We start from the raw sequence: 25,471 nt of genomic DNA, 5'->3' as shown, positions 1-25,471 counted from the left end.
TAGTCTGCAACCGCATTCTGAGGGCGGGAGACAGCGCCTCCTACCCTGCCTGGCTGGCATGAGCATCTGTCTGCTGGCCGCCTCCCAGAGGGCGGGAGGTGGGCGGAGATGGCCTGGGGGAGCTCCTCACAACCTCCTTTTCTCTCACCCTCTCCGGTTCCAGGAGGGACAGAAGATGTTTGGCCGAGACTCAGATGAGTTGCGTTCTAGCCCCTCCTACGTCCGAGGGCTGTGACAGTGCACCAAGACCCCCAGAGTGCCGGTCACAATGCAAAGAAGGGTAGTCTTTTGGGTAGTTAAAAGAACACTTTGTGACTATAATAACCAGTCCCAAACATGCACAGGGCTTCAGTCATCTACCCAAAGTGGGGGGGGGGGAGGGGGAATCACTGATCCAAGTAGATATTTTGGAGGCCAAATATCCAAGATTTTCCATCGATAATTTGTGTCATATAGCAGACACTTAAGAACACCAAGAGTGCTCGCTTTGGCAGCACATATACTAAAGTTGGAGCGTTACAGAGAAGATTAGTTAGCATGGACCCCGCGGAAGGATGAATGCAAGTTCATGCAGTGTTCTATATTTTTATGTAAACTGTAATAAAAAAATAAAATTTAGAAAAGGAAAAAAGAACACCGAGAGTTACAAAGTTGACTTTTACACGGATGGGTCTCAGAGCAGGGATGGGAAAGGCTGCCTGGGATTACAGTTGAATCTGAAATTCTTGCCTGGAAATCCTCCCCTTTCTCCCCAGGCCTCATGGGGATCCCAGGGTATACACAGTGATGATACTGGGATCCTGGTGTTTTGAGGTTTCATCTGAGAGACCCTCACCCAAAGAATGTTCTGGTGCTCAGTTGTTCTAATTTGGGATGATGCTGGAGGGGTGATGCTGGCCCCATCTCAGGTCACGAGAACACAAAGAGAGAGATGAAGGAAAGAGAGAGACCAAGGAAAGAGAAAGCAAGACAGGCAGGAGGTTGGGAGCCAATGACATCCTGGCAGGACCTCATTTGGAGGTTTAATTCCCGGTGTTTAGGAAGGCACAGGAAAGCTGAGAGTCTAGGGCCTGCCTGCTTCAGACTCTTAAATCTTCCTTTCCTCCAGGGAAGACCCAAATTTACCATCTGTGGGGGACTCCCAGGCTCACCACTTCCTTGGGTTTGAAGACAGTTCAGGGCAAGAACTGAGGTGAGGCCGGTGGGCACTTGCCTTGGGCACAATAATGTTGGGATGCCCCCAAACTCAGTAATCAAGATAAATATTATTTTGGTGCAATACTTTAAAAATCAGAATCAATGCCAAAAAAGTCCACAATGAACAAAATATCAAAATTTCAAATAAAGACAGATCAATTGGTTTACCAGGAATTAAAATTTCATATGTACACCTCTACTTTCCTGATTGCTTAACATATTCTGCTCTGAAAAAGGCCACTATGAGAACTATGGCTTCTTAAAAACCCCTCAAACCCCAACAAGGCAATCTGTATCAGAAACAAACCCGTGATTATTTTTCTAAAACAACTGAACCAGGTTTTAACAATATTTTATGATCCGAATAGATATTATGCCTAAGTCATTCATTGATGGAAATGCCCAACTGAGTTATTTGGTAACAGGAACTATCAAAAACAATCAAACCCAAATCCCAAATGCAAACGCTTTTGGGGTTTTCTAAATTCCGCCACTAAAATTCTTGCCATCAACTCAAGATTCTCACTTCCTCCGTCCTTAAGGACCCTGCCCCCTGTCTTGCAACACATTTCTCAGGTCTGCAGGAAGCCAGAGAAGAAAAGAAGGGAGATGAAAAGCTTATCTTAACAGGGCATTTCAAAAGCAGTCCTTCCTCATCACAGAAGCATCCAAAGTACCTACATTATTTAGAAAACGGCAGGAGAGGGGATAATGAATGCAGAATATTCGAACAACCAATTTTGCTTTTTAAAAAAATGCAATGAGGTGGCCAAAGGAAGCTTCACCAAAGATCTAGACAAAAGAAAATCTCTGTTGTTTGCAAAGTCAAGGCAGTAAAGAGATGCTTAAGCAAAAACAAACCTGAAATTTAACCTTCAAGGGACTGAGCATTTTAATTTTTCCAAAGGTGGAGAAAATACCATAAGAGGGTGTCTGAAGGTTAAGGAGACTGTTAATGAAAATGAGGATTCCGTGCTCTGAGCTGTTCCCAGCTCTGTCCCTGGAGTGTGAAATTAGCGACCAAAGGCGGATTTCACAGGCGCTTCGGGAGCGTGTCGGTGCCGCAGGGGATTGGCGAAGGGGCCTCTCTGCCAAGTCCTGCCCACTTGCAAGCTGCTGTCGCTATTCATGCAAAGCGCAGATAATCCTGAGTGTCTGGAGCGTTTTGCATTTATATTGAGCGCAGCCTCTCTCCTTCCAAGGGAGCGAGTCCAGTGCTGAGTGCACGGGGTGGGGGCAGTGGCTCGAACAGACCAACGTTCTCGCCAAAATCCTGTTTTCTTTTTAAGGAAAAAACCCCATCCGTATGGATTACATTCAGTGGAATGATTGGAAAAATGTTTAGAAAATAGGGATATGGTTAAAAATGCTAAATCTTAAAACATCTCCAAGGGCAACAAGGAATTCCCTGAGCCTGGGTTTTGGGTATGAAACAATTGACGAAGTCCACCTTCCCTGCCCCACTGTGATTCTGGAGAGGTGTGCTGGAGAAGTTTCACAGAAGAGAAAACACTCAGGAAATGGTTGAGAAAGGTGGTTGTATTACTGATTCTATCCCTGTCTGTCCTGGTCTCATCCATGTCATTACACATGACAACTGAACAGAAAATGTAATTATTTTTAACACATTTACCTTGTCATAGACATGTGGGCAGAACTGAGCTCAGTCCCAGGTAGAAGGATCCTTGTCAACTCAGCTAACAGGCCCCAGAACACAGTTAACCCAATAGCTGGAGAAAACAATTGTCTTGGGAAAATCTTGAGTCACTGTGGCACCTTTGGAAGCACGTTGGACTGTTTTATTGATTAACTCTGGGGAGCATTATATTTCTAAACAAAACCCAACATCAACCATTAACAAATCACTTCCATTTCAAATGGAGTATTTTCCCTTTTACAGCCTCCTTGGTGATGGTAGGTGTTTGGCACCCCCCAAACATGGTTTGAACTTGGAACACCCTTGTGGAAAATTTGAGATAAAAATAAGAATTGGCTCACAGCTCTCCAACACACACTGTAAATAAACTGTGGATTGGGAAACTCATACTCAGATTGGTTTAAATAGTTATAAAATATGTTGGCTCCCTCAGTCAAGATCTGAAGATGTTTTCCAGGATCGAATGCCTTTCATCTCTGCCCTGGTCTTTGGGTTGGGTCAGTCCCAGGCTGGAGACCCTTGGTGTTGGAGGTCACTTGTGTTCAGAAGAAGAAATCAGGTCATCGAAAACTGTGAATGTTTCTCAGATGAGTGCTCTGGGTGAGCTGGGGTGGGGTGGGGACATCTTCTTTGAGTCCCGTGGGATGTGGAGGGGAACAGGAAATTCCTGAGAAGTCAAGGACTGTTTTTGGTGTGAGGATGGGACGTGGACACTGGAGGGCAGTCACCAATGTCCACTACTGTCTAGGAAAAACTCGCTGTTTCCTCTCTCTTACCCTCACTGAAGGAAAACTCTCTTCTTCCTCCGTATGTTAAGGCAGCAGCCCAGCAGCCAAAGTCCAAAGCTGACAAAACCGGGGCTTGGATCACAAGAAACTCTTGTCTATCAGTGGCGGGAGTGTGAGGTAGTACAGCCACTTTGAGAAACTCTTGGGCAGTTGTACAAAATTAAAATGTGCCTCTGTCCTCTTGTTATCAGAGAAAAGCGTGGGTGGTCTTTCTCCGTTGCTGGTGGGAGTGGGGTTCTTGGGGCACTGCTGGAATAAGCATCTCTGGAGGCCCTCGTGAAAGTATGAGGTATAGTAGAAAGCTTTATTTTAGTGGAATTACATCTCTGGCTTTCCAAAGTCTCGTTTCTCGTAGTCCATCCATAGAAGTGTAGCTGGGTTTCAGTAAAGGGAGAAGCAAAGCCAGTGTCCGGAGCTTCCTTTCCATGTTGGAGCCAGGCCCAGCTCAGTATCAGGCTCGCTGCAGTCCATTAGGCCACTGAGTGTGGGGTGTGCATGGCTTTGGGCCACGTGGGCGAATGTAAGGGGAGCCCCACAAACCCACAGTCACACAAGTCCCAAGAGTCCCAAGGGCAGCAAGAGAGCGAGTTTCTTGGTTCAGGGAATTAAATATCCCAAATTTCAGATACTATACACACTCTGAGTCACCTTGTGTATGTGCGCGGGTGCCCAGACACAGAAATGACAAACCTAAGGAGACCTACCCATTTTCTGGTCGGTCTACCCTGTGGCCCCTGGTGCAATAGTTGACCAAAAGCTGCGTCAGTCCTGCTTCACAACCGTGCTGCTTTGGTGGGGTCCCTGAGGTCCTATTCACTCTTCACCATTTTTATTTAACCCAAATCCTCAGATTTTGGGCTCATGTGCAAGGAAAATCACAACTCCCGAGAGGACCTACCACCACCCTTTGACATTTATGTGAAAGGGAGTTACATCCTGTGTAATTCCAACCTTCTGGCCGCGGCTGTTTCTTTGGTATCGTGGGTATTTTTAAGCATCAAAAGGAAAAAGGAGACAATCCAAAGAGACCACCCCCAAGTCTAAATTCCTGTTAAACCTCAAACAAAACCAAAGCCGCCAGGGCTTGACGGAATAAGCTCGTGAAGAGAAAGGACCACGGCCTTAGCGGTGAGATCCGTGGGTCCCTTTGTGAGCCCGATCCCTCCCATCTGGATGGCAGGCGACAGGGAGGGCTTCCTATTTCCCAGGTATTCTGGTTGGGCCACTTGGAACAGAAGGGACCATCCTTTGGCCATTGGGCTTCATGCTCATTTTCACAGCCCTGCTCCTATTCAGGGACAGAAATTGTCACCAAACGCATACGGCAGACATAGAAAGGGGCTTGGGCGTGCTAGTGCTCTGCCGTTGAAAATGAACATCCTGACACATTAGGGTCATGCCATAGATCGAGGGGTCGGGAGGGGAGATGAGATCTCCTTTCTATAGTCCTTGCACCTTAATGGATACAGAATGTATTTCCAACACAGAGAAGAGCGTCTGCCTAAAGCGCTTTTCCGAAGGGCTCTACGATACCAGAATAGTAATAATTGCTGTCAAATACTTAAATACTAAAAATAACCCAGAGTGAAATCTGAGTGCATGAGTGTATGACTGATGCGTTAGCTGGTTCCCAAGTGTGCGTACAGGCACCTCTCTGCTCCCCGCACCCCTCTCGGGCGCCAGCTGCCTCCCTCCCTCCCTCAGCCTCACGGCTGTCCCCCCCCCCCCCCCCCCCCGCAGTTGGCACAGGTCTTTATTCTACCAGCTCCTCCCTTGTGGGACCTTCCCAGACCACCCATCTAGAGTAACATCCCCGACCCTCCCCATCTTCTTACTCTGCCCCTCTTCCTCCACGGCACCTTTCACTCCTTCACATCATATTGCTTTTCTATTTTTTATTGCTTATTGTCTTATATCCCATTAAAAGTTCAGGTCAGAGATGGTGGGGGTTTGTCTTGCTCATTTGTAGCCCGGTGCCTTTGACAGAGCTCGGCACATAGTAGGTCCTCAGCCAGTATTTGTCCAATGTCTAGGCTCACCTCCTTCCTGAGTCTTTGGGGATGCCCATCAGAGTCAGTCCCTAGTTCTTCAGGGGCTCATTGTATTCTTGCAACTGACACATGTTTTCTGAGCCTCTGGGTGTGAGGTTCTATACAAGGCCGGGGGCTAAATCAGGAAAGACAACAGAATCTCTGCTTTGTGGAGGCACCATTCTCTCAGGGGAAAATGGGGATTGAACATGTTACTTGTATCTCTGTTTAGTTCGGTCTCACAGGTGCTTTGATCATTTGTTCAAAAAACAATTTTGTGGGAGAAGGGCTTACTGTTTGACAGAGACTCAGTTAGGCACTAGAAAATCTAAAAAAAATAATAAACAATTGAAATTAATTTTAAAGGATTCACAGTGTACTGAGTAGTGAAATAGCAGAGGCAGGTATGAGAATAAAAATAGTAGTAAAGTGGGGTATGTGCTCTAATAGAGATGGAGGGATCACCTTTGGGACCTAGGATGGAGGTGGAGTAATGAGGGAGAAATCAGAGAAGGCTTCACAGAAGAAGTGATAGGCAGAGGGGTGAGTAGGAGTTCATCAGAAGTGGAACTGATGCATCTGGGGGGAGGGAATGGTCTATACAAAGGTTTTTAGGCCAAAGAGTTGCCACTGAGGAAAGAATGTGGCATTTGGAATGCCTCGAAAGTGACCACACTTTCTAGATGATGAGTCAGCTTCTCATGTTCCAGCACAATCCAGTCCTGAGGTACCTTTTAAGAGTGGGCCAAGTGCAAGTCATTGTGGAGGAGGCAGAGAAGCACAGGGCACATCCCTGGCCCTCAAGGGGCTCTGAGTCTACTAGGCAGGCCCGCAGGCATGTAAAGGGACATAAGAATAAAAGACCTGGTTCATGTTCAAGGCATCACCGGGTGATCACTGATGCACATGCTGTGGATCTGTGCCCAGTTCACTTGGTAAGGAAAGAGTGGCAAACCTCACTAGGTAATGACCAGGTCACTCATTCATTTACACACCCATTCACCTAAAAGGGTTTATTGAGCACCTGCATTCTGCCCGGCACATTCTAGGTGTTTGGGAGAGAGGTAAACAGAAAAGATGAGATCCTTGCTCTTGTGGTGTTCACACTGAAAATACACTCAGAATATTTTAAATGGTGACAGTGCTATGAAGAAATACAACGGGGTGGTGGACTGGCAGAGGGTGAGGGCTGCGGGGTGGGTCCCCTTAGACACAGGGTCTGGGGAGACAGCCCCTCTGACCCCCTGTTAGAGCCAAGACCTGGTGGAGGAAGAGGCAGGTGTGTGCAGATCATTGTGGAGGGAACAGCAAGTGCAAACGCTGGGAGGTGGGGACAGTCAGGTGGGTGTGATTCAGGAACTGGCAGGCTGCAGAGCGAGGGGAGAGTGCAGAGTGGAGGTGGGAGAGGTGGGCAGGGATGGGTGTCAGGGCCTCACAGGTCCTGGCGAGGAGACGGGGCCTGTTCCCCCTGGGAATGCAATGGACTGAATCCTTCTTTTACAACTCACTGCTTGGAGGAGCCCATTCTTTCTCTTACTGGGAACTTATGACAAGAAGGAAGCACTCATGACATTTAATTTAATTCAGACCATTGAAGGCTCTCAAGTTATTCTGTTCCCATCCCCGAGGGTCCTTGTCTTTCCTGCCCTTGAATCTCCTCCTTCCACCTGGTCTGTCCACACGGTGACAACTCGCTCTCTGGCACCGAGTCCCTAAGCCACCCAATTTCCTGTGCATTATTAAAATTATTAAAACACGAGATCCAGGTGCAGCTGTTATCTTTTTTGTTGATCCATACAGAAAAGGAACAGGCAAAGAAAAGAATTTAATCCTGTGATGTCGGATCAGATCAGCCCAGCACAGTGAGACAAAGGCCGGCGAGTGTCGGGTTGATGCGTGACAGTTTATCTGGGTGCTTGAGTAACAGCGCTTTGAAACAATGATGCCAGAGTGGCTCTTGTTCATGGAGGGTGGCAGGGCTGCCTGGCGCTGGGGAGCCAGGGAGCAGGCTGCTTACTCATGGGGCAATAATGATATAAGCCAGAATGCACTGAGCACTGCCTGTGTGCCAGGCGCGGCTCTAAGCAGACAGTGTGCTGGAATCATGGGAGTCAGGACTCCATGCTCCCCTAACTTCTCCTATATATGACCATGGACCAAGTAGCTGTGACTCGGGCACTCAGGGCTCATGGAAAACAGCCTCACAGATATGACTCCTACTGCTCTAGTGGGGGTAACGCTGCCTCTAAAGGTCGTTGCTGCTGTCTTGCTAGCCTCTGTGCTTGTGCACACATGTGTGTGCCCATGCATGATACATACATGTACAATTGCAAACAGCAGTTATGAGGGGGGGGATCTGGAGTCAGATGGCCTGGACTTGACTCCTGGCTTGGCCCCTCTCCAGCCCACAACTTCGGGAAAATTAAACTATAGGTGCCTCCGTTTCCTTCTCTGTCACTTGGTGACCTCGTAGGGTTGGTGTGAGGATTGGGTGAATTAGTCCACATGAAGCTCTCAGAAGGGGGCCTGGCACAGGGCTGGTGCTGGACAAATGTCACTGTTACTACTTTGCTCACTGTTCACCAGGCTCTCCGTTGTGTGCCCAGTTCTGTGCAGGGCACTGGGGTTAGTGCCACAGGAACTCTCTCCTCTGCAGGCAGTTCTCATCGTGAACAGAGAGGGGAACATGCTGGCCTTACCAGTCACTAGCTGGGGCTGCTTGGGCCAGGTGCTTCACTCCCTTGGGCCTCAGTTTCCTCCTCTGGAAAATGGGGCAGTAGTTGCACTTCTCTCATGGGACTGTCGGGAGAATGAAATGAATGCCAGGAGCATCATTCTTGTCATTACCTGTCTTGCCTTATTCATTCTCCAGCCTTGTTCCTCCAGCTGACTGAGTGTGTTCCAACCTCGTGCCTTTGCCCTGGCAGCTCCTCCCCTGTGTTTGGAATGCCCTCCCCGGGGTCTTCATTCGCTGACTTCTTCCCCACACATTGTGTCCTCAGTGAGGCCTCCCTGCCCATGCTGTTGATGGAGCTCTCTGCCCACCATTGGTTACTCTCTATCCCAGCAGCCAGCAAAGCAGGGCCGGGGGGCAAATCTAGCTAGCTGCTTGTTTTGTAAATAAAGTTTTATTGAAACAATCCCATTGATTCGCTTACCTATGGTCCATGCACATCTGTCTCCCCTGCCAGCATAGAGTCTCATCACTGTGGAGCTACAGGAGTGATGGGCTTGGAAGAAATTTGGCCGAGGGCATCAGGGTGCTCATGTCCCTGGGATCTCTGCCATCTCGATCTCAAATGTCATGATTCTACCTCTCTTTTTGTTTGTTTCTGACAAGATGTGGTGGGCTTGCTTGGGGTATCAGGAGGGGCCATGAAAGTGAACAAGAGACTTGACAAAAGATCTGGCTCAAGATTTGCCCATTCTTGGCTGTGCAACCTTGGGCAGAAGTGTGAGATCTTTATTTTTTTTTTTTATTTTAATCCTTACCCGAGGACATGTTCTCATTGATTTGAGAGAGAGAGAGAAACACTGATATGGGAAACATCAATTGGTTGTCTCTCTTCGAACCCGCAACATAGATAAGTACCCTGACCGGGGGTTGAACAGCAACTTTTTGGTGTACAAGACTGTGCTCCAACCAACTGAGCCACCCGGCTGGGTAGAAGTGTGAGGTCTTTAGGGTAGTAGGAAGGGCTTTTATAAGTCATAGAGTTGTCAAGCCTCCCATTTCTCAGATGATGAAGTTGGGGTCCAGAGATGTGACCTATCTCAAATCACAGGGCTATACAGGGAATGCATGCAGGCATGTGCTGGAGTCCATTTGGCCTCCAGGTTTCAGTTTGTCTTGACATAATCTCTTTCCTGGCTGCCTCAATGTCCTCTACACTGTGGGGGACAGGAGAGCTCACCTGCCACCTCTCCCAATACCCAAAACCCACCATCCAGCATCTACCCAGTCTCCTCATCGCAGCCAGAGGGGTCATAGAATGCACCAAACCCACTCGTCACCTTGCTGTCTAAATGCTTCTGTGGCTTTGCCTTGTCCTAAAAATAAAGACAAAAGCTTCCCAATGTGCTGTGTCAATGATGTTGGGTTTGGCTGTGAGAAGCAGAGGCTCAAGATAACGGTGGCCTAAATAAAACAGAATAAAAACATTGCTGTGGCTGTGCCCAGTAGGTGCAGGCAGAATGTCAGGAGGCTGGTCAGCGAGGCAGCCAGGGCTGCATCCCGTGGGACTAGGAGGGTGGATTTCACTCTGAGTGTGGGGAAGAAGTCAGAGGACTCAGAGCAGAGAGCAGCATGGTTGTATTGACTTTAAAGGGGCATGCTTGTCTCAGTCTACAGGTTGCATTTGTTTCAATGACTATTTGGTTAATATTTCCCCTCCTTAACCTATACCTTAAATGAACAGTCCATGATGACAGGGACCAAGCTTATTTTTTTCTCAGCAGTGTATGTCCAGCTTCTAGGGCATTGCTTGGCATATGGCAGACACTCCGTAAATACTTGTGAAGGAAGGAAAGAAGGAAGGGATAGAAAGTTTAGTGTAGACACTAGGGGGGCCCTTTCTCCCTCTCAAACATGTAAATCTGGGTGGACTCCACGGTGTCCCATGTGCCTGTGTCTCTTGTTTAGCATATAAAACTCTTTCAGGCACAACCACATTGATCTCGAGGTTGGCTTCCTGCTGAGTAAGTAAGTAATGATTGGAGCTACACCGGCAACAATTCAACCATCTCCTTTTTGCTTAAAGGAAAGAGGCTAGAAAGACAGAGGCTCTGGGGGAAGTGGTTACAGCGCTGTCTGTCACCGGGGAGGAGAGAGATAACTAGAGGATGATTTATTGCAACCTTCTGGTGTGGGAAAGCCAGGGGCTTAAAGGGGAAAATAGCTCTTCCATGACCACCTGCCTAAAGAGTTCCCTGAGCATTTGTGCTTTCGTTAGCCATACAGAAACGTTACACCTAATAAATTGCTGCCTCCTACTGTAACTCCAATTACTCAGGTAGGGCTGGGGCAGGTGACTGGTTGCATTCATTATCTATACCCACATACATTAGTTTTGAATTGGAATTTTGTCACTTTAAGAAACAGAAATCTCATGAAATCAATTCCGGGGTTGGCCCATCAGTGGAAGGGCCTGCAGGTCAGTGCTTTGCGCGGTGGGAGCTACAGCGCCTGTGCTCAGAGGTATCCTCATGCGAATAGCTCTGTGGGATGATTTTTGGACCAAGTTCTTAGCTATGTAGCCTCTATGTCTGATTATCTGTCCCTCTGAGAAATCTCCTAACTACTCACTATGTTTTAGCAAATCCTTTTTCTGCTGAAATTTACTTGCTTAGTTCTGTTGTTTTCAACTATCCACAGAACAGGGTAGGGGAAGAAAGCTAAGCAGGAAGGAGAGTAATTTCACCCTGACCCTATGGAGAGCACAAATTATATCCTAGAGTTGATTTCAATTGAGGCAAGGGGCTGGCATGGATCTCCATGTCACTCCATGGGGGTGGGGGGACCCTGGGCTGCCCTAGGATGTGCATGGGGGTTATAACCTCCTGGGTAAGGAAGCTTCCATTTGGTCTGGGCAGTATTCTGGGGAGGGGCGCCTGTGAGCCTTTGTCAGCCGGCACGCAAAGCAGCTGGTGCAGGGGTCAGGGAAGGGAGTCCCGCAGCATCACTCCCCCCAGCAGTGTCCTAATAGATGGGCGGTCAAGGTTCAGGGAAATGACAGAAACGGACGCGGTTGGTCTGTGCCGGGGACTGCAAAGCCGGCCGAGCTGCTGCAGCGTCTGCCAAGGGGTGTGGCAAAAAAGGTAGGAAACCATACCGGAGGGATTTTTAGACCTCTATTCCAGCCAGTAGCACTGCCGTTGCCCCTTTCTGGCTATGAGCTCTTGGGTGAATTTCCTCCTCTGTCTGACCCATTTCCCGGCCTGGGATCCTGACACCCACTGTAGGGACTAGTTCTGGAATCACCTTCCTCATCCCTCACTGGCATTGGCATTAATTTTGAGTGCCCTGCCGGATGTTCGTGTAGATGAAAACACTGCTTAAAATAACTTGAGCCTAGAACCAAATTCCATTTTGCATGGAATTTGCCACAAAAAATATATATATATATTTTTTCTGTTTTAAAATATACTGAGTTTCTCCAGAATAAAACCAGGGTGTGCACTCAGAGGATTGTGCTTTGTTCTGTCCATCGGTTTGAAAAATCTCATTGCCAACAGCAAAGCCTCGGGTGGCAGCTGAGCTGCCCCACACAGCACAGCTTCATTCGCTGGGGTTCCACGTCCAAGTCCAAGCATCTGATGACTTTATTACATCTTCTAGTTAAGCCAGACCAGAGCATTTGCATGTTGAAATGTGTTTTATTTTTATTATAAATTCCTTTCCTCTCCTCTTGATATTACAGTTGGGCTATTATAGTGGTTAAAAACTACACCTGTAGGTAGGTTATGTTATCTATACATTTCATTTTGGTAAATTGAAAATTATAAAATATTTGTTTTAAAAACCACGCACCGGCTCTGATAGACTCTGGAACCAGAAGCAGCATCGTCTTTCCCCAGAGAACCCAAAGCCTCATCAAGGGACAGCTTTGAGCTCTGTGTCAGCTTGAGCAGAATTTTACAGTGACAGAGGAGCTTCTCCGTTCTTCTCTCCCATCCAGTCCCCCTTTGCTGGGATAAACACAGCCTCTTAAGGAGCCCGTGGGGCACCAAGATAATTTTTATCCCACATCCCTGGGCTGCGTCAACTCTTCCGGAATTGTCCCCACCAACTCGAATATGGCTCTCTGGCTCCCTTTGCCGGGCGGGCGGACCTGGGCTTCTGCCAGATTTAGGTCCCTGCTTGGTGAGCAAGTAATTTGTTTCCTCCATAGGAGACACAGCAACAAGCAAGAAACAAACAAACACATTTTTCAAAAAGGCGAAAAAGCTTAGTCATGCAAATCAGGGTGGAGGAGAGAGGGTAAAGAAAGGCCTCATTCATATTCTGCAACTTCAGCGGGGCCCTGGCCCATTGGCTGATTTCTATTAAAACCCTGGGCCCAGAACAGCAAACATCCTGGCACATTAATGCACATTAATAACGGACTGTCCCAACTGGAGTAAACACCACCCGTTCCCAGGACACCAGGAAGCACAAAATTAACCAGAGGTTAACTGTGTCATTAGCTGCGGCACAATATGGGTCCTTCTAGATGTAATTTAGTCCCTTCAACTGGAGGCTTCAATCCAGCCACTGTTTTCACAGTGGGGGGCAGTGACTGAGCAGCAAGCCGAGGTCTCTTGGATACCAGGACAGAGCATGGCGCCTCTGACATCACCGGGTGTTTTGTGATGCAAAGTTACATGTTGTCTAAACATACACAAGGGGACCAGTGACTATGTGTGTCATTGTTATGGGCATACCCATAAAATGGGACACATAGAGACATTGTGTTTTAACCAGGTAGCTGAGATTTGTATTAATTGGTTACGGTAAGACACATAGACACAGAAATGGCTGTCGTGAAGGAAGTTTATTATACTCACAGATCTGCAGGTCAGGCAGGGCCACAGGAAGAAACACCAGGGTCAGTTGGGAGGCAGAGGGAGCACTGTGACAAGAGCCTTTGTTGTGGTTTCTGCGGAAGGAATGGGCAGGGCAGGGTGATGAGGCTTAAGATTGACTAGTTTGAATGATTGCAGTGGCTCTGGGCATAGGGGCTTCCTTGGTTGCCTGGTGCCCGGCCCTGGGCTGATTACAGCAGGTGCATAGTGGCCCAGAGTGTGAGAACCTGGAGGCGTGGGCCCTGGGCTGTTATTTGGAAAGCACATTCCAGAGTGAGTTGTATATTATCTCTTGAAATTGGCTAACTCTGGGAGGGCAGTCCCTCCAGAGTCAGCAAGTTTCCAAGATGTCAAAGCATCAGAATGTAGAAAATAAAATACATGGCTAATACACATATAGAAACACAACATGACGCTCACGTGCACTTACACACACACACACACACACACACACACACACACACGCAAGTGAATAGCTGGCTTAAAAATGCCTTCTATTCCTGTAGGCAGTAGTTAGATCACTTCGCCAAAGCATGTCTTTTTATCCAACGGTGTTCTTTAATTGCAAGAGCACTTGAGAAATTGCAGGGATAAAGTTAAACAAATCCAAGTGTCATAATTATGCATTATGCATATGTTCTGCCTTTACAGCTTATTTGGAAAGTATAAAAACCAAACAGAGAATCCACATGGGCAGAGCTAGGAGGAAATTAAAAGGAGGGATTCCCCTTGTCAGTGTCCCCTCTATTGGCACAGGGAAAGCCTGTCACAAGATGCTACCTGGGTCAGGAAATTTGGAAGCAGATGTTCACTGTGACAGTCACACTTCTTATTTCCCATCCTGAGATGTCCCAACCAGATGGAGGAGGCCTGACGAGGAAAGAACCAGACCCAACTCAGGCCACCCAGCTTAGTCAGCCCTGGATTTCCAACAGGGACATAGGGATACCTCTCATGTCCTCACCTTCCTCCCCAGCCACAAAGCAAGCCCTTCCTGCCCAGAGTAGGAGATTTCCCTGCCCTGAAAAGGTGCTTGAAGATTCAGAGATGGACCAGGGGCCTCCGATTGGCCTTGACATAAACACAGTGGCCTCCTGAGAGCTGTTAGGATCTGATATCATTCTCTCAACGAAGTGGCGAGAATGACATGTGAACTGTTTGCAGAAGCAGCTTTGGGGGGTGAAAACTTGTGTGGTGTCACCCCACCGTGCATGCTCTGTGATCAGGAGGATGACAGCGGTTGTATGGGGGGGTGGGGGGGAGAAGGGAGGGCAGGGAGGAGGAGGGATATTTACGGAGCATCTGCTCTTCCCAGACCCTTCTCACAGCTGCCGTAGACCGTCTAAGTTCATCTAATTCAATCGTTAAAGCAGTCTGGGGCTGAGGCCATGGGTGGGAACAGCATGGGGCCAAGTAACTGATGCCTGAAGAGTCTCCCAGGGAGGCCAGGCCGTCCTCTGCCTGTGCTGGGACATGAGGTCACGCAGGACAGAGTGGCAGATATTCTGGCTGTAACTTCCCCTCGACCCTGTGAAGGGTGATTTTCCCAGAAATGGAAGCTCAGAGGAAAGCGCAGAGAGAGAGTGATCAGACCATGTCTTTCGCATCTTCATTGCGAATGGACGAGAAGAGGGCAGGGAACCAGCGGCATTTCTGTGGGACCTAAAGCTGGTTGTCCCCTCGGGTGGCAAGGAGGTGGCTCTGCAAATAGAACTGGATATAGGAAATCGTTCTTCCTGCTAACCATTACCCACGCCCGCAGAGCCGGTCCCTCCTGCAGATGCTGAACAAGACTTTCCCCCCGAGGAGGCGCCACCTGCCTCCCCCTGTAAGCTCCATCCTGGGGTGGCCTTCATCTGTTCCTGCCAAGCCACCTGCCACCTGCACCAGCCACCCTCCATGCCCCAGGCACCCTACCCACCCCCAACATCCATTTTTACCTTGTCTACCACAAGTCCAAGGGGCCCCCCTGCAGACTCCTGGGGCTCCTCTCACCTCTGGCTTCTAGCCAGAGCTGGTCAGTGGGAGGGGAGGGAGGGAGGAGTTGTAAGTTGGAGCCTTCGCTGGCTCCTCTTGTCCTTCTGCAGTTATAGCTCACGGTGGGCAGCCTTTACCTCCCTTCCTCTCATTGCCCCGGGACAGTGACAGCTTCCTGCTGTTGCTGATCTCTGTGCCTCGACATCCCTGTTTGCTCGATAACCCTGACCACCCTCTGCACAGGGAGCTCTGCGTTAACATCTTGTGAAACTGTGCGGGGGAATTCTGCTTCCTGTGCAGGCCCTGACCCTGACATCTCCTGTGGGTATTTGAGGCCTCTGTTAGGAACTCAGCTGCATGCCAAAGACATGAAGTTGGTGGGAAAGCTTGAGGTTACTGTCATAATTCTTTGGACATGAAAGCACATTTACATATGTTATTTCTTTTGTTCTTGCGATATCAGCTCTAAGAAGCACAAAGGGCAGGTTTTATCATGCCTGTGGCAAGGACGGGGAACTAGGCTCAGGGAGAGAAGGGGATGTGTGCGGGCACAGAGCTGAGCAGGGCCCCTGGAAGGGAAACGCTTGAGAGCGGGGAGCCGAGGTGGCCTTGGACCTCCACCGTCTCCCTGGTCCCTGGCACAGCGTGATTCACACGCGTTCTCAGCACCCGCCCTTTGAACACATGCATGGCTAAGTCGAGGTGTCCTTTACTCTGAGGGCATGCTGGGACACAGGACAGTGACATCCGGTCCCCAAGGGACCAGTGTGCCCCCTCTGAGTCACTTATCCTCTTTGGAAATATTTAGGCTTTGAGAAGCTCAACAAAAATAACTTGCTTCTTCTAGGAGCCACCAAACACTGTGACAAATGAGCCCAACTTTCCCCAGTAAGAAAGAGAAGGTCTCCTGCAGCTTCTGCCCTCTGCCTGCAGCCTTGCACGCTCCCTGGGGACACTTACTTTGGCATCTCCAACATTAGGAGCCCTTGATTCTTGTGGTCCCCTCGAGGACACTAGGTCCTGTGTCTGTGATGTCAGCTATTTTTAGAGCTGTTGGGGTCTTTTGTGGGGAACCCAAACTATCAGAAAAAATATATTTGTCTTGTATTCTTGGGAAATCTTTGACTTGAACCTAGACCGAGATGGCATTAGGTGCTCTAATCAACTTGAGACCTGGTACCAATCCCTGTGGGCACCTGAACCAAAGGTGAATGAGGTGCCTGCCCTGGCAGGAGGTTGACAGGGGCCAGAGCTGGGAGCTCAGGCAGGCCAGGCAGAGGCAGGCAGGAGAGTGAGATCTGGAGAACACGGCCGTGAATGACTCTGAGCATGGAGTCCTGTGTGTTCTCCACGACACCACTGGCCACCTGTGGCTATTAAAGTTTATATTTATTAAAACTAAATAAAACAAAAACCTCATCTCCTAAGTCACACTAGCCACATTTCAAGTGCCCTATGATGCTGTGTAGCTCGCAGTCACCACACTGGACAGCATGGATAAAGAACATAATCATCACTGCAGTCCATTTTCCTGGACAACACTGACAGACAGACAAGGCTTTGAGTCCAGGAGTCATCAGGTTGGAAGGAGGCACTAGATCAGAAAGAAAATAGGAAATAAATAATAGAGCTTCGCCCCGAAGGTAAACGTCTCATTCGCTCATTCATTCAATCTTTCATTCACTCTCCTAATTCACTCACATTTATTGAGCTGCTTCTACATACCAACCACTGTTATTGGCTCCAGGGGGAAAAAAAGAGAATTAGAAAGACACAGCCTCTGAACTCAAGTTCTAGTCCGGGGACACGTGCAATAAAGAAGGAGGTAAATAAATCAACAAACAAGGCAATTTCAGAAAATAACAAACACCATAAGCACAGCAAAGTGGGTGACAGAGCAGAGACACAGTGTCTGCGGGGGGAGAGCCAGGCCTTAGTGTAGGGAAACATCATCTTTGGACACCCAAGCGATAGGGCTTGGAATAAGGTCAGCCTGCCAAGGGAGAGGAGCGAGTGCGACCTCCGGAGACCTCTTCCTAACAGGCTGGGGAGCCCTGGTGCAGGGGAAGCACTGAGTTCCAGGGAGCAGAACATGGGCCCAACCCCAGGGCCTGGAGGTGTCAGGGGTCCCCAGAAAGCAGAGAGGACTCGAAATGCAGAAGAGGCCACGAGCCATAAGCAGAGTTTATTCTGTGGAAAGAAGCACAGCAGCTGATAGGAACAGCCTCCCCGACCAGCCTCGCCCGGACCCCACACTTGCAGTTTGAGGGGGTTGTTTCTCGAGTTTATTTTGGAGGCATTGGCATCTCTCCCGTTCGAGCCTCCATGAGCAGACATTCTCTGGGTGGTCAGGGCATTTTGCCCCTCCAAGGAGGCAGCTGGCTTCAGTTTAGCAAAGAGACGCCAAGCTCTGCAGACAGAGCTCCACCATCATCACTGCCTGTTTGATCCCCAGAAGCAAAGCTCACAGGAGGCCAGAGCCTTTGGGGGGAAGCACAGTGGTCTTGTCTCTGGGAAAGGGACAGAGCCCCACCAGGGAGACCTGGATGGTGGGTTACAGGAAGGGCCTCGGAGCAGCTGTAACAACAGTTTGCCCCTCCTGGCAATGAGCCAAGGCAGGTTTGTTTTCTTTGAACAAAACCTCAGAAATAAAGGTGCCTGCGAGTCTCTCTGCAGTGAGTGTTCCACGGCTGCACTTGCAGGGTGTAATTATGTCATTTCAGTTTTAACACAGACTGAAGTGTGTTCTCCTGGCAGGAAGTGAGCACAGCTGACCCTAGTAATGGTTCCCTGAATTTGGCCAAAGAAAATGACCCCCATGGCAGCGGGCGAGGCCCACACAGGACGATCACGAGGGAAAAACTCAGCCAGCGTAAATGTTCTCTTGGTTTCTGGGCAGGTCAGAGGTTTCCCAAGGGACCACGGAAGTTTCTGCCCCAAATTGAACCTTCTCCTGAGGGACTGTCCTGGTGACCAGGGACAGAAGAATTGACTCAGGTGGCTCAGGTCCATGGCAATAATAGGCCACGTAATGTCCCCAAGGGGCAGGCAGGCTCCTTCTGCCCGTCTGCCCTCCATCCTCGGCTGGGCCTCGGCTCTCAGGGTGCCCTGTGGCTGCTGATGCTGCCCCCAGCCCATGTCTGTCCCCCACCAGGAGGGCAGGAGGAGGTGACGGGGAGGAAGAGGCTAATAGGAGAACGGCGCTCTCCCAGAACTCCCAGCGGCCACCTGCTTCCACCTCGTGGCTAGAGCGGTGTCACATGGGCACAGGACCAGGGAGCTGGACAAGGTTAGGGAGCGAGTGGCCCTCAGGCCCTGTCAGTGAGAAAGAAGGGCATGTCCTGGGTACAGAGCTGCCTGTGTCCGTCACAGTCCGATTAGCTGGCTGAACAGATGTGTGTTTCTGTGCAGAGGACATGGAGCTGTTTGCATTCGGAGAGACATAATTCACATCTTCACAAACACAAATTCCTGCTTTTGACTAACGAAGGCAACCAAACCACATGATCCCGCCTGCAAATATTCCTCCTGGACGCGGAGTTACTCCAGTGAACCATCATGTGGTTCAAATCCAACAGACACTTTCCAAATATCCACCTCCTTGGGGTGCACAGACATGCTCCTGCAGTGACTTGCTTTTCTGTGCCCAGCACAGGTCACCCTAACACCAGGTCACCTCCGCAGGCGAAGCCTCAGCCATCTTCCATCTGCGGATAAGCTGCCAAGGTATTAAAATCTCCTCTCTGGCCAGGACGCCTGGGATGGTCTCCAACAGCTCCAGCCTGGACGTGGTCCCAGAGATAAATCATAGCTCTTTAAAAAGCCACAGTGGCCCATTATTTCTGCTTGAAAATACCCCTGGATCTTCACTTGAGAGCAGGTGACAGGTACCGGCTGTGTGCTCAGCTCTGCATAAAATCACCGTCAGCGGGTCCACTTCTATAATGAGCAAGCTGGTGGCTTCAGATGGAGTGAAATGAAATTCCTTCCCCGGCATCCGGAGCCTGGCGGAAGGTTCCAGAGAGTCCCGTCAGCAGAAGAAGGGGGCTGTCTACCGTCTAGGGCTCACGCCCACGTGAAGTGCCCTGTTCATGCCCGGTTAACATGGGGATGAGCCAGAATGACGGGCTGGTGATCTGCAATATTCTGCAGTACTTCTCAAGTAAACAGCAATCTTAAACAATAAAGTGAGCACAACTAAACAATTATTATGGATGTTTTCAACCAGAAGAATATAATGAACCACCATATACCCCTCACCCAGATTCAATGCCTATCAGGATCTGTCCCGTCCCCCCGCAGCTTGCCCCTCTTCCTGCCAACGTGTTTTAAAGCTCGTGGATGTGGCCCAGCAGAGCCACAATATCCTCACCACCTCGAATGGTCAAACAGCCCCATCGTCTCACAGTGTGGTTTTCTCGTTGCTTGCCCAGAATCAGGATGCAAACAGGGACCACTGGCCTTTGGTGGCTCAGTCTCTAAAGTCTCTTGTTGAGTGGGACCCCCTCCCTTCATCTCCTCAGGTCACTGCTGTTGAATTCTCTGATCAGTGGCCTTGCGGGTGCCCCACATCCTGGATGTGTCTGTCTGCGGCCTTGTGGTGCCACGTTTTCATTCCCTCCACCTGCAAGATGAAGCAGAGCCCCTGAGCAACCTTGGGAAGGGGTGGTGGTTTCAGTTAAGCGCAGCCTGGGGGTTGGGACTCTGGGGAACCAGCTGTAAGCAATCGCCTTAGAAAGAGGGGCTGCGTGTGTGAGACCATTTCCTGCGTCACTGTGGAACTAGCAGAGCCAGTGTTGGCCCCCAAGCGCCACTGCCTCATTCTGTTCCAGGGGAGTCGCTTTAATCGGCTGCCCTGCTTTCCCAGGTGAGATGTGAATTAGAACTCACAGTCCCCAAATCATGACCACGAGCCCCCACAGGGAAGAATTGCTAATCGTCATGACAAAATGACGGATTGGTGAAAGGGCCATGTTATATCGCATATGTACTTTGTCAACCTAAAGGCACTTATTCTGGCCAGAGTTGCCTCCTGGGTCATGGGCTTGAGTTTGGGAAGGTCAAGGTTCAATGATTATAGTTATAGAAAGACCCTGATGCTGTGTGCTGCGCTCCACCACAGCCATCACCTTATTAAACCCTTGGTCGTGATTCCTTCATTCCATAGATGAGGACACTGCAGCTCAGGGAAGATAAATTTACTCAGTGCAATGCATCTTATAGACCTGGGTTCAGCCTGGATCCCTGGCTTCTACTCTTGTCTCTCCGTTGGTTCCACCCAGTAGCCAATCAATAACCACTCAGAAATGCAAATCAGCCGTGAGGCCAGCCTGTATAAGGCCCTCTACTCCCTTCCCCCCTTTCTTCACGTGAACCCCAGAGTCTTGCCCTGGCCCTAGAGGCTCCTCCCTCCTTCCGGCCTCCCTACAACCCACTCTGCCCCACTGCCCCAGTCCACAGTTTCCTCTGTGTTCCTTGCGCTTGTCCAGCCCAGTCCCACCTCCAGGCCTTTGCAAATGGCAGTGCCCTTTGCCTGGCATGTTCTCCTGATGGCCTCTCTGTGGCTGGCATCTTCTTGGTTTTCCTCATAGCTCAAATGTCACCTCTTTAGAGTAGTTTTACCCTACTTATCAATCCTGTCTTTTATTTACTTGTTTATTGTGTCTCCTTTACTAGAAAGCTCATTCTCTGAAGCCCAGGATCAGGTGTACCTATTCATATAGCTCAGAGAAGGCAATCGATAAATATTGCTCAGAAAAGAGCAAATAAAGGAATGAAACAGGTCTGAATAAAGGACAAAAATACAAGGTAAATGTAAATGATCTTTCTCAAGAAGTCATATAATTATGGCCAAAAAAAATAAAAAAGCAAATAAGTCTGTCTTTTGAAAGCTGGGCTGTGACCATTTACTTCCATTTATGTGAAGAAGTAAAAATAAAGATGCTGAGGATTTTCACTGGAAAGGGCATTCCCAGACTGTCTCTATTTCTGATCTAGGCACTGGAGCAGGGAACCACGTTATAAGTGACAGGACCTCACCTGCCCAGCCACTTCCTATCCCTCAAGGGGTGTCTGCACCTGGGGCTGTTTATTGTCATCTTTATTGTTAAATTCCAAAGGGACTTGGAGAAATGCTTTATTTTTTCCCTTTACCTAATGACCTTTGTGGTCCCCTGTCCACCCCAGGGCTTGTCCTCAGGACTAATTAAGTCACAGGGACACTGATAAGGGCTCTGGACAGCCCCAGACCTGAAGGAGACCCCACTGTTCCCAGTCACTGGGGAGCCTGGGCCTGGGAGGCATTTTCTTTTCCTTCTTCCCTGTTTTTAAGTCTGATAAAATGCCTTTCTTCTGGCTTCACTTCAGAAGTCCCTTCCCTGAAGCCAGATTCACCCCTGCTCTGTCTCAGTGACCTCTCTTGCTCTCATGATGCTTTTATCCTGGAACCACCTCGGGACCTGCAAGAAAGGGGAACTGGGTATAAAAAGGAAATACTTCTCTTAATTACTCCTAAACTCCAGAGTGACTCGCCCAAGGTCAGGGCGCCAGCCAACGGGGTGTTTCTGAAAGCAGGGCTGTAAATCACGCAGGCCACGGTGCTGGCACCGCTGCTCTACATGGCATGGAATCGACGGCTATTCTGGGAGCTCTGAGTGATGCCGTCTTGTGTGAGATGAGAACCTATCTGCAGCTGCTTCTGGGGGGAATGTTCTGGAAGGAGGGGCCCCCAGGCTCTCCCTCTGATGGGTGGGGGGAGAGGTCATGGGAGATGCTACGACTTCGCTGCAAGCTTAGAGTTTCTCCACGATGTAGTGGCCACGGAGTACTCTGTAGACCAGACTTCCTCCAGGTGGGCAGAAGGGAAGACACCTCTGACAACACCCCAATTCCCTCCTGTCCAGTCACCGCTGCTGCTCTGCCCCCACCTCTCTGGAGACCAGTAGGCTGTTTTCATTTCCACTGTATCCTGTTCAGGTCAATTGGGAAAGGAAACCCAGGACCCAGGTCCTCCCGAATCCCAACTCTAATTCCCCATAGCTTTTGACTCGAAGAAGCTCTGGGAGAAGGAGCAGCCCCTTTCCCCCCATTTATAATCCAGGCCCAGCACTGCACATCCTTGTCCTTGCTGACCATGGCTGGGAAGGGTGAGAAGACACTCTGGTCAGGGCTCAGGGTGCTGTCGGCCCCTTGCTTTCTGGACAGGTCGTGGGACAGGCCAAGTGGGGCCGAGTATACGAGGACGTCACCCAGCACCAGGTCTCCCTACAATCTCGTTGCTCATAAATGCAAAATTATATCAGCTCCGGGCCAGCAGTGTGGGGAAAGGGCTCTGAACTCCTGAAGGTGACTGTGAGTATAGCTGCGCCAGGTCCTTGGAGCAGGGGAGGTTTTCTTGGCCAGGGGTCTACAACTGCAGACGTTCACCACTTTGTTTTGAGTGTACAGACATAAATGTCACGTTGGTAGATGAAGCCCTGATTGTCTTGTCACAGGTGGTCTCTTGCACTGTGTTAACCTAGAAACATGAGTGGCCAGTGGTAAAAGGCCCAGCCCTGCCACCCCCTCCCCTGGGATCTGGCAGGTCACTTCTTCTCACTGTACACATGGGGCCTTTCTTCTAACTCTAAAGTTCAGATTTCAGGAAGCAGGCTGGTTTTGAGAAGGTGTGCTCTGCACACAGAGTCAGCAAGGGGTCTTTGGTTTAATCATCTACCTCTTTCTGTTGTGTGACTGTGCAAACAGGCAGATGGCTTGTGGTTAAAGCAACAGAGAACTTTGTGTAAATAAGCCAGAACAATCCGGAGATTTATGGGCTCACGCCTTAAAAATGCCAGAGATAAAAAGGCTTGGGGAGTGAGTTGACCAGGCTCAGTTTCCCTGAAGTTCTCTTGGTTCTTATCTCTCTCAAGGGTCAATGCTGACTTCAGAGTGACTTCCCTCACCCTCATGGTCGCGAGGAGAGGCTGCAGAGGTTCTGAGAGCTGCATTCATATTCGCCTTGTCCAGAGGGTGCCTCAAAAACCCGGGGAACCCAGGTAAGCATCTCTTTGCATCTGACTGCCCACCCGGGCAGGTGCCCATCCTTGAACCAATCAAGGCAGGAGGGTGGGATGAGCGGGCTGATCCCACTCAACCATGGCTCACCCACTCCTGGAGCTGGGGTCAGGGTCAGGCCCAGTAGGCTACTGGGCTGGGAGAGTCAGGGTCACATAAAGAAGGGGGTGACCAATAGTTGCCTGTAATCCCTCAACAGGTGTCCATTGGCACAGAGAAAGCCACTGAATCTTCTTTGGAAGAACAGGAACAGTGATAATAATCATAACCTTCTTCTACCAACCATACAATGTTGTCAGAAGAATCCGATGAGGTCATGGGAAGCAAACGCTTTGGGATCAGCAAAGCCCTGTGAGACCGTAGGAGGGGCAGGTGTCATGGTTATTACTGTCACTATTATCAATGCACCAACATTTGCTTGTTGCTGTGAAATTGGTTCTTTCAGAATGATGGAGTGCTTGGTGTCATATACCTCAATCAAAGGGACCAAAAATTTGGTTTCTTTACTGTAAAACTGTTATTGCATGAAATTGATTTTTTAATTAAAATTAATTTTTATTACACAAGCAATACATAAATTTGTTTCCCCTGTAGAAAATCAAAACATTAGAGACAAGCCCAAGCCCCTGTCACCCTCCCCTGGCTTCCACCTGCCCACACAAAACCACTGTTATCAGCTGGGTGTGATGAAAACCCTTACAGGGGCTTTTTCTATGCAGTTGTTTATATGGTTACTCAGATAAAATATGTAAATCTTCATTCCTTCAACAAATGCATATTGAGTACCCACCGTGTGCTGAGCAGAAATTCTACTGAATGAGGCAGAAAATGAACACATAAAATATAGAGCAGGTTAAAGAAATAGAGGGTGGATGGTCAGGGAAAGCCTCCGGGAGGAGGTGGGGTTTGAACAGAGGGAGAGGGTTGTGAGGCCACCTGGATGGAGGAGGCCTGCTAACAATTTTTATTATAGTTTTAATCACTGTCATGCCAACATGTTTCTCTTAAAGACACTATGGGAAAGGTGCCATTTTGGAGAGTTTTCTCAGAATAATCCTGCCCAGGACTGCTTCTGCTCTTGGCCCTGAGGGGGCCTGACCTAGGAGGGTCTGCTCTGCCCCACCAGTGCCCCCACATCCATTTAATAGTGAATAGCAAATACTGTGACAGGCCAAGAGAGAGACCACAGGAGAAAAGAAAAAGCTTTATCACCTTAGCACTTTCATTGGCATTTTCTTCCTGCTTTTGAGCACTTTTCTTTTTGTACAGATCCCACAAGTAATGAAGCTGGACCTGCCTGGAGAACCGTAATAAATCTCAGCCGCTCTGCCCCCTCTCCACGGTGTTTCTCACAGTCGGCCAGAGGAACGCTGTGAAAGCACAGGCCTCCCATTCGCCTTCCCATCTCCGTGCGTGGCGGCCCATCCAGCCCCTGGGCTCTGTGCTCGGCTCCTCCTTTCCTTTCACGCTCACTCGTCCAGCTGTGCATCCTGCCAAATCTCCCTGGAAGAGACCACCCTCTCACCTGCTCCACTGTCACCACCTGGCTCAGGCCATCATCACCTCCCCCTGGCCTCCCCCTGGTCTCCTTGAGCCAGTCCTTGCCCCACGCCCCCAACCTGTTCTTAGCCATATAATCCTGTTAACATATAAATCAGATCATGTCCCAGTGGCTCTCACTTCTTTCAGAGTAAAAGCTGGTTTTCACAATGACCCATAGGCCTGAGGTGATCCATCTCCTTGTCCCTAACATCACCTGGCACCTCTCTGGCCTTACCTCCCACCACACTCACCTTTGCCCACTTGGCTCCATCCGCATGGGTCACCTGCTCTGCTCGTGGCTGCGTCCCCAGTGCCCAGAGTCTGTACCAGGTGCTTATTTGCTGCACGTTTGAGTGAGTGAACGAACGAATGAAACATGTATTCTCAGCAAGGCCATACTGCTCTCCAAAGGGTGGAAGTTGGTTTTAGGGAGTGAAAGGTTTCACCCTCTTTATGTGGAAACGCAGATGTACATGCAGCACATACCCCACGTTCCGTATTTCTGTGGTATTAAAATGTCATGACGGGTGATGAAGAAAAAAATGTCTAAAATGGCTCCTTGGGGAGTGGTAATGAAATAAAGGCTGAGAAACACCGAATTAGAGGAAAGCGGGTTGAAACTACAGCCGGTTCCTCCCGCATACTGCCGAGGCCTTGGTGGG

The 25,471-nt window shown here is 49.4% G+C and overlaps 1 non-coding gene and 1 pseudogene across 1 annotated transcript; both read left to right on the top strand.

Annotated features, from left to right (window-relative positions):
* Positions 1-478: 478 nt before the first annotated feature.
* On the top strand, positions 479-588 carry LOC148092665 (U6 spliceosomal RNA). The gene has a single exon (XR_015714872.1). It is a non-coding gene; the product is annotated as a U6 spliceosomal RNA (small nuclear RNA).
* An 18,728-nt stretch (positions 589-19,316) lies between these two features.
* On the top strand, positions 19,317-25,162 carry LOC148092664 (uncharacterized; annotated as a pseudogene).
* The last annotated feature ends 309 nt before the right edge of the window (positions 25,163-25,471 follow it).

The sequence above is a fragment of the Miniopterus natalensis genome, chromosome 7, assembly GCF_054644295.1.
Source record: "Miniopterus natalensis isolate mMinNat1 chromosome 7, mMinNat1.hap1, whole genome shotgun sequence".
In the NCBI taxonomy this organism is placed as follows: domain Eukaryota; kingdom Metazoa; phylum Chordata; class Mammalia; order Chiroptera; family Miniopteridae; genus Miniopterus; species Miniopterus natalensis.
Note: the sequence above shows the minus strand (reverse complement) of the source record. Positions and strands in the feature narration are given on the sequence as shown.